Genomic DNA, 7883 nt, shown 5'->3' with positions numbered 1-7883 from the left:
GTTCCCACGACCCCTAATGCCTAACATGGTGCTGGTGGGAGGCATTAACTGCGCCGTGCGGAAACCACTGCCACAGGTGAGAAAAAAAACCACTCTGCTGTTTCCAATACAGAAAAGAATAGTGATACAAAAGAATGCAGTGAGAAATAAAATTTGCACACTCCTGTTGTAATTCCATAGAACAGATTTTATTTGTATGGGCAAAGAACAATAGTCAATCCACAGGGATTTTCATGTGGACCCTGATCAAAAAATTGCTCCATGCACATGGAAATAAAATTAAGAAGTCAATATTGTCATGTGAAGACTCAATTCTTTTTCTGTTGGTCATAATTTTTTGGTCCTGCACCTTCCAGAAGAACCGGGGGCTATTTTGGCGACAAAGCTTGAGCCTTGGTGGAACTGCTTAGGTTATTGGTAACAAATTAAATATTTTTAGCCCCAGCCCTACTCATCTGGTTAAAGCACAGTTCTAGTTTTAACACGTGCCACCAAGGTCTGGGATCAAATCTCAAGCACACCAGTGACAGTTGTAGCTGATTGACCTGTCAGGTGACATATTGGTGGCAGCGTTGCCTAGGATTAGGGAAGGTTCGGTTGGCAAAGATCTGTGTATCATCACTTTGCAGCAACCTCCACTGGTTGAGCAGGTACCTGCAAGTCTGGCTACAAATTTGCACATGAAGTTTCAGCCTCTGACTCATCTTTGCTAGCATGACTTGAGAGCTGTGGTGCGATAAGAAGTGATGCTTGGCATCACATGCTTCAGAGAAGAACATGCTTGAGTGTGCACTCCTGAGTCGATAGCAGAGGATCCCTGATATATAATTGGGCAGTCCAAATTGGGGAGGAAAGGTGGGAAAGAGCATTAAAAATACATGGGCTGAGCATGCAATGGGAGTGTCAGTAATTTCATTTATTGGTTTCTTTTGGAAGGTATGTTGCCATATTCACAGTAACTGCTTTACAGGTATGGCTATAGAGTTAGTGTTTGGTGTTCTTCTTCAGATGTTCAACCTTATTATATGTTTCATGGATTCTGATCTGTCTGCTCTCAAACCAGCAGATGATTTAAATCAGATTTCTGTTATTTCTTCAGTATCTTGAGCCCCTAAACCCTTGTCTTGCAACAAGCCTCACAGCACAGGGGTATTCAGTCCTAATTTCCAGATACACAAATCCCAAATGAAATAAAGCTCAAAGTTCAATAGGCATTGTTTGATGCTAATTGCAACCGGGCAGTAATTTATGGCATCAAGGTGCACAATGTTAACAAGAATAACTTTAAAATCAAATGTAGAAGTAATTAAACATACAAAACATAACTGTCTGTGCCATCTGTTGACCCATCTGCAACCACAGGCATGCCAACTGATTTGACCAGCTTAACTGTTTCTTACATGCATATTCACCCCTTTAAGGTGTAAGATCACAACTAAGTTATTTGAATGTTTGGAACTGAACGTTCTAATGCTCATGAAACAATCACTACTGATAATTGGAAGCAATGGCATTCTAGAACACTGGCTTAGAATTTTTACATTTAACATTCCAGAACTCTTCAAAGGGAAGAATATGTGAATATGGTGACATACATTCCAAAAGGAACCAAACAAAGCAATGTTTTATTTGACACACAAATGGGTAACTCATGAAGGCATGCTGCAGCCAAGGAAAATCTGCTGACACACTGTGACAAGGCTGGTGATTGGGACAAGCCAAAGTCTAGTGACCCCATGGGGATTTAGATGGCAATGCAAGTTGAAATCATTTTGGGTCATGTACCCAAGATAAACTCTTTACTTTAACACAAATGTGTCACCTCATGTCTATTAAATATCTGAGTATGTACTGTAGTATAGCAGAGCTTACGTCCAAGGAAATAGTTAACTCTACAGCTAAGATATCTATTGTTGGTTTGCGGTTAAAACAGGTGGTTAGAAAAATGGTTTTATTTGTGGACCACAGGGAAAATTATGTAGGCTTTACCACTCCTACCATGCCCAGTTTGCAAGGTGGCTTGCTATTTTGTACACAATAAACTTTAATTCTGAATACACAGAGCAAAACTATGCATAGCCTCACCTACTCTCAGGGCTGAGTGCAGTCAGATCATTTTATACTGGATGAACAGATAAATGAGCAGTCAGCTAGTCTGCATGCCTATCATGGTCACGGATAGCACAGCAGCAAGCAGCTGGGTAAGATGCAATGGCATGTTGGACTTCATGACTATCCACTGATAGTTCGCCCAGCATACCGTGTCTAACCTGGGGGACTTCTGAGTTTCCCAGCCAAAGGTGCTGAGGCAATATACCCTGAAAGCCTGCTTGAGCCATTCTGAGCAACAGAACTGATAGCATGTGATATGACATCATCCTCACATATCCTATCAAGCCAATGGGCTTCACTATTGGGGAGTCAGTCTCCATCTCCTCCATCTATAGTGCATGCAGGGCAAGGTGACACTGACATTGGCCAGTGCCCACACAGACCTTCTACAGAGCCGCTTCACACATGTACATGACCCTGGTGCAGGTGGTGGCTCATGGGACTGGCTAAAACACACTAGAGCAAAAACACGCAGTAGCACAAAGACAGGGTTTTGTGAGTAGATGAATGACACAATGTGTTTTCAAAGTGAATGTGTCTGGGGTTTTTTCATTCTACCCAATTGTCATGCTGCTCCGATCTTATCGCGAACACAGTAAACTTCTTTATTTACATTGTGTGGTCTCTGCTTGTGGAGAACAAAATTTTGCCTCGCTGAATTGAAATGGCCGATGCATCCCAATCCACGGAGAAAACCATCAGATTAATTTGGTCTCTAAATAATCTCCGCTCAGTCAAAGGGCGACATTTTTATAACATTCAGTCCCATAGCCTTGACATAACCTGCCCCAGACCAGGTCAGCCATGTAGTGTAAGATAACATGGTGGTATACCCCAAATTAATATATTCCTGATATGGAATACCCAAGGTTAAAATTTAAATTAGCTTGGTAACCCTGTAATCTCATGTCTTAGTACACAGTGGGAGCCTGTTGTGCTTGAAGGCAAGCGTTTTTGGGTTTTTTTTGGTTTTTTTTCGGTGATACCCACCTGAGTTCATGCCATAGACGTGCATGTTTCCAGGCTGTGATCCAATCTATTAAAAGATATGGCTTTGCACGCTTACACGTGCCCCTCCCACTTAGAAGAATCCTGAAGTTGTTTGTTCAGTCATATTGGGTGCAGTCAACACTGTTAACAATGCAAGGGAAGCATGTGAAATTAGCCTCGCCACCTTCCTTTTGGCTTTTGTGTGAGAGAACAAGTCCAACTGCTGTCAACTTATGTCAACTGTCAATTTATTCTGCTTATCAGTATTACTGATAACATAAGAGGAAGCACATGGGTAAGATATGTATTAGATAATAACCTATAACTGTTCTCAAGTTCTAATGCTAGTGTGTAGTGGTGTAAAAGGTAATCAAAACTCATACTTGAGTAAAAGTACTCATACCTTACAAGAAAAGTCTCAAGTAAAAGTGAAAGTCACCCATCACAACACTACTTAAGTACAAGTCTTGAAGTATTGGGCATTAAGTGTACTTAGGTATCAAAAGTAAAAGCAAATTGTGCTTAATCTAAAAAAACAAATAAGACTACAGAAATATTGATTTTATTTTTCCTTAAAGGTACAGATTGACTTTAATAAAGCCAGCTTCAGTAAAGAAATAAAATATGATCTTTTGGAGATGTCCACCAGTTAAATGACTAAAAAATAAAATATTGTTTTGTAAAGCTGATAGAATGTTGTTTGCTAATGCTTTTCAAACATTTCAGTGCCTGAAAGCTATATTTGTAGACTTTACATAATTTTGTCAGTTTATTTTGTAGCGAGTAACAAAGGTAGACTGGGAAATGATTGGATCAAATTTATGTTCAAAATGCAGTGAAGTAAAAGTGAATGTAAAGTGAAAGATAAATGGTTGAGTAAAGTACAAAAAACATTTTTTTTAACTTAAGTATTTCAACTTTGTTACTTTACACCACTGCTATATGTGCAAATGTAAAGTTGAGTAAATGAAAATATAAATTTGATTGTGTGATTTACATGGTTTGTTTATTTTGCGGGATGCTGTTTTAGAATTATTATTATTTAAAACTAGCTAGCCTACATAACCAAATCATTGCAGTTAAGCTAATGTAGAAACCAAGCTTATACTGTAGCCTGAGCAAGCTCCAGAGGGTGCATCTTTGCAGGATTATTGCTGTATGTGAACATTTTGTTTTTATGTATAAAATACTAATGATATTTTATAACATTATGTATGAGAATCTGCTCTTTAACCACATGTGAATTATTTGATTAGAAATCTAAAATTGTGGTGTACAGATCTTTAAAAAAACGATTTTCCCAAACATGAAGAGCACCGTATTTCTGGTGTAATTGTTTCGGTTAAAAATGAGAAAACTAAGCAGTTCACGTTAGCTAAATAATAACAAGTAACGAAACAAACAAATTGGTCCTAGGAGGAGACAAAGTTATTTATTAGTTTTTAGGCAGAGAAATCCATTCCAAATAAACTTGATGGCACCTGTACCAAGGGCTAACAAGATGCAGTGTGAATCATTAACCCTGGGTTAAGACTTAGCCATGGGTTAACAATGTGCATTCTGAAAAGGGGTTAAGTTAACCTAGCGTTAACTTTAACCCAGGGTTAGGGCTACAGATAGGTTAACCAGTGTATGTACAGTGTGACTCAATGTTCAACACAAGATGCAAACCATTGGTAAACACCAAGAACAGAACTGTCCGATTAGAATTTGCTAAGGAAAGTACACTTAAAACTGTAGAGTTCTGGAACAAAGTCTTATGGGCATATGGTGGATAAGTGTAGAGAAAGAAAGGAACAGCTCATGATGTAAAGCGCCTGTATGGCTGCCACTGGAACTGGCTCACTTAGATATATGTGAGACGAGGTGGTTTATTAGAGTCATTGTATACATTATGTATGGTGTAATTTCTGTTTCTAGCAGTAGGTGGTACTGTTCACCCATAAACACACCAGTCTGTCCGTTCCACGAGAAGTCTTTATGAAAACACATGCATATCCAGCTTACCATTATTATGTGAAGTGTTCATTTGGAGTTAAACTCTCTGAGCTAATATTTTATTTTTCAGTCAAATATAAATATTAAAAAAGGAGGCTTCTGTTGGATTAATAGTCATCCTGTGGCCTTTGCTTTGATTTTTTTTCACTCTTTTGGGGAAACCAGTTTATCTAAAATGAAAAAGTAGCCAGTTTGGAATGGCAATAGGATGTGCCTGATGAGGCTGTATGGCAAGAAACAAAATCCAATAACTTAGCAAAATCAGAAAATAAAAAGGTAAATAAGAAAGGATCGAGCCCAAATGATTCTATATGCATTTCCAACACTGTGAAACCCAGTGTGACAATTTACAGCAGCTGATGTCACCATGGATTTATAAAAAGGCATCTAAAACAAAATGTAAAAAATATTAGTATGTATCCTCTACTAGAAAAAAACGTGGCAACCACAAACCAGACAATCTGGACTGTTTTCATATGGATGGTTGTTATAATTCAGGTCAAACAGATAATTCTAGCCTCAAAACTTAGGCTTTTAAAATTATGATAGTTTTCATCTTCCTTTCAATGCTAACCAACCTAAAAGCAAAATAGTATGAATAAATTATTCATATCTAAGGTAGATTAGATTAACGTGGCCTTGACTGTTACACATGCAGAGCCACAAGCAAACCAAATAAGGCTAATGTGTATCAGTTAATTACTAATGCTGTGTATACAGTGAGCTTCATGATGTTTTGGACAAAGACATATTTTTTCTTGACTTGGCTCTACATAACAAAATTGTAGATTTGTAATAAAAATAATTTGCATGTGGTTAAAGTGCACATTCAGCACACTTTTATTTAAGAGTATTTTATACATGTTAGTTTTACCATGTAGAAATTGCAGTATTTTTAAAAAAAATAGACATAGTGGGGCGACATAGCTCAAGAGGTAAGAGCGGTTGTCTGGCAGTCGGAGGGTTGCCGTTCCCCCGCCCTGGGTGTGTCGGAGTGTCCCTGAGCAAGACACCTTCACAACCCCTAATTGCTCCCAGTGAGCTGATTGGTACCTTGCATGGCAGCCTTTCACCGTTGGTGTGTGAGTGTGTGTGTGAATGGGTGAATGAGAGGCATCAATTGTAAAGCGCTTTGGATAAAAGCGATATATAAATGCAGTCCATTTACCATTTAGACTTCCCATTTCAGGGCATCATAACGTTTGGGACAATTGGCGTCACAGGTGTTTCTGATTAGTCAGGTGTGTTCAGTCGTTTCGTTAGTGAAGGTATAAGAGAGCTTTTAGCCTCTAGCTTTGATTCTAGCCTTTTGATTGTCTTTGGAGTCTGTTATTGGTGTTTTGTCAACAAGAGGACCAGAGTTGTGCTAATGAAAATCAAGGAAGCCATTAGGCTGGGAAATCAGAAAAAAACAGTCAGAGATATATCCCAAACCTTAGGCTAACCAAAATCAACTGTTTGGAACAAAAATACACAGATTTTTACTGCTAGGCAGTTTTTGTAGCTTCTGGTCCATGCATTTTCTAACATGACATATTCTTAACTATTTATTCATCCAAGTTATCACTTGGTGTTGTTGCAACTTTTGTTTACAGTGTAGCAGAATGGTTGGTTTTCAACAAATATGTCATAGCAACTTTTTTCCAACCTCTTTTTACCATCCCATGCCACTACGTTCCAGCTGCATTGTCTTTTTGTGACCTGAAAAAATCTGGCATGCATTTAACCCACAAAAGACATGTGGAAAGTTATGGAACAGTTATTTTGTCATGATTTTCGGGGGTTGCAAACTGATCTTCAAAATATTTTTCTACAAAAAACCTATTTAGCAATGAAGCTGGACAATCATTATTTGGAACAGTAAATATTTGCCACACGCTTTTTATTCACCACTACCATTCTGTGATTTCGTGATAACTATCTCTCTTTAAAGCGCGGAACTCTGGGTGTTTCATTTACAAGAATTCAGCCTTGTCACGCAACGGGTTTGTTTTATCAGGGGGAGGTAGTCACAGAGGGAGGAGCTCAGAGTGAAAAGGGGTCAAATGCTACACGAAACATGAGGTAATACTACCTCTGCAGTCAGTACAGCTTGCGTGAGTCGGAAAGCTTCGTTAGATATCATAAATCAGTGAAGCCACACCCCTCAAAACACTGCGGAAAGTTTGGGGACCCGAAGTTCATTGGTTGCACAGTCAATGTAAGCCAATAACAATAACCTCGGATGACCTTCTGCTATTACCAAACATTTGATATGAGGCATTTTTTTTAATACAGTAAAAAAAACAGGGTATCTTTAAATAAAAGAAAGCTTTATATTTTCAAATGAAATAATCTTTCAGAATTTTTCATGCAGTTCAGATTATGAATCTGCTTTCTGGGGCTATATTTATTATTTTGATGGTTTGTTTCTCTTGGGAGAATTTTTGCATTTTTCAAGAATGTGAGAGTTGCTACATTTGTTAGTTGGCTAAGAAGAATGCTATGGCTCTTGTTAATTATGTGAATGAAGGATTGAACAAGTATATACTTAATGTGTTTCCACTGGTTTGATTCGATTTGTCTGATTTTGATTTGTCTGAAAATTTTGCTGAAACATTCCACTGTCTGATCAGCACTAGTATGTCCAAGTGTAACGGTGCTAAGTTCTGTCTTAACTGGTTAGGATTCATGGCTTCAAAAGCAGATGGTCTGAATCTGCTGTTGACTATTAAGTGCCTCTTGGGTTAAACAATAGTACATCCTTACAAGTACACTGTGCTAAGCTTCTACACAGAAGCCAC

This window comes from Anguilla anguilla, chromosome 3 (genome assembly GCF_013347855.1).
Source record: "Anguilla anguilla isolate fAngAng1 chromosome 3, fAngAng1.pri, whole genome shotgun sequence".
In the NCBI taxonomy this organism is placed as follows: Eukaryota; Metazoa; Chordata; class Actinopteri; order Anguilliformes; family Anguillidae; genus Anguilla; species Anguilla anguilla.
Note: the sequence above shows the minus strand (reverse complement) of the source record.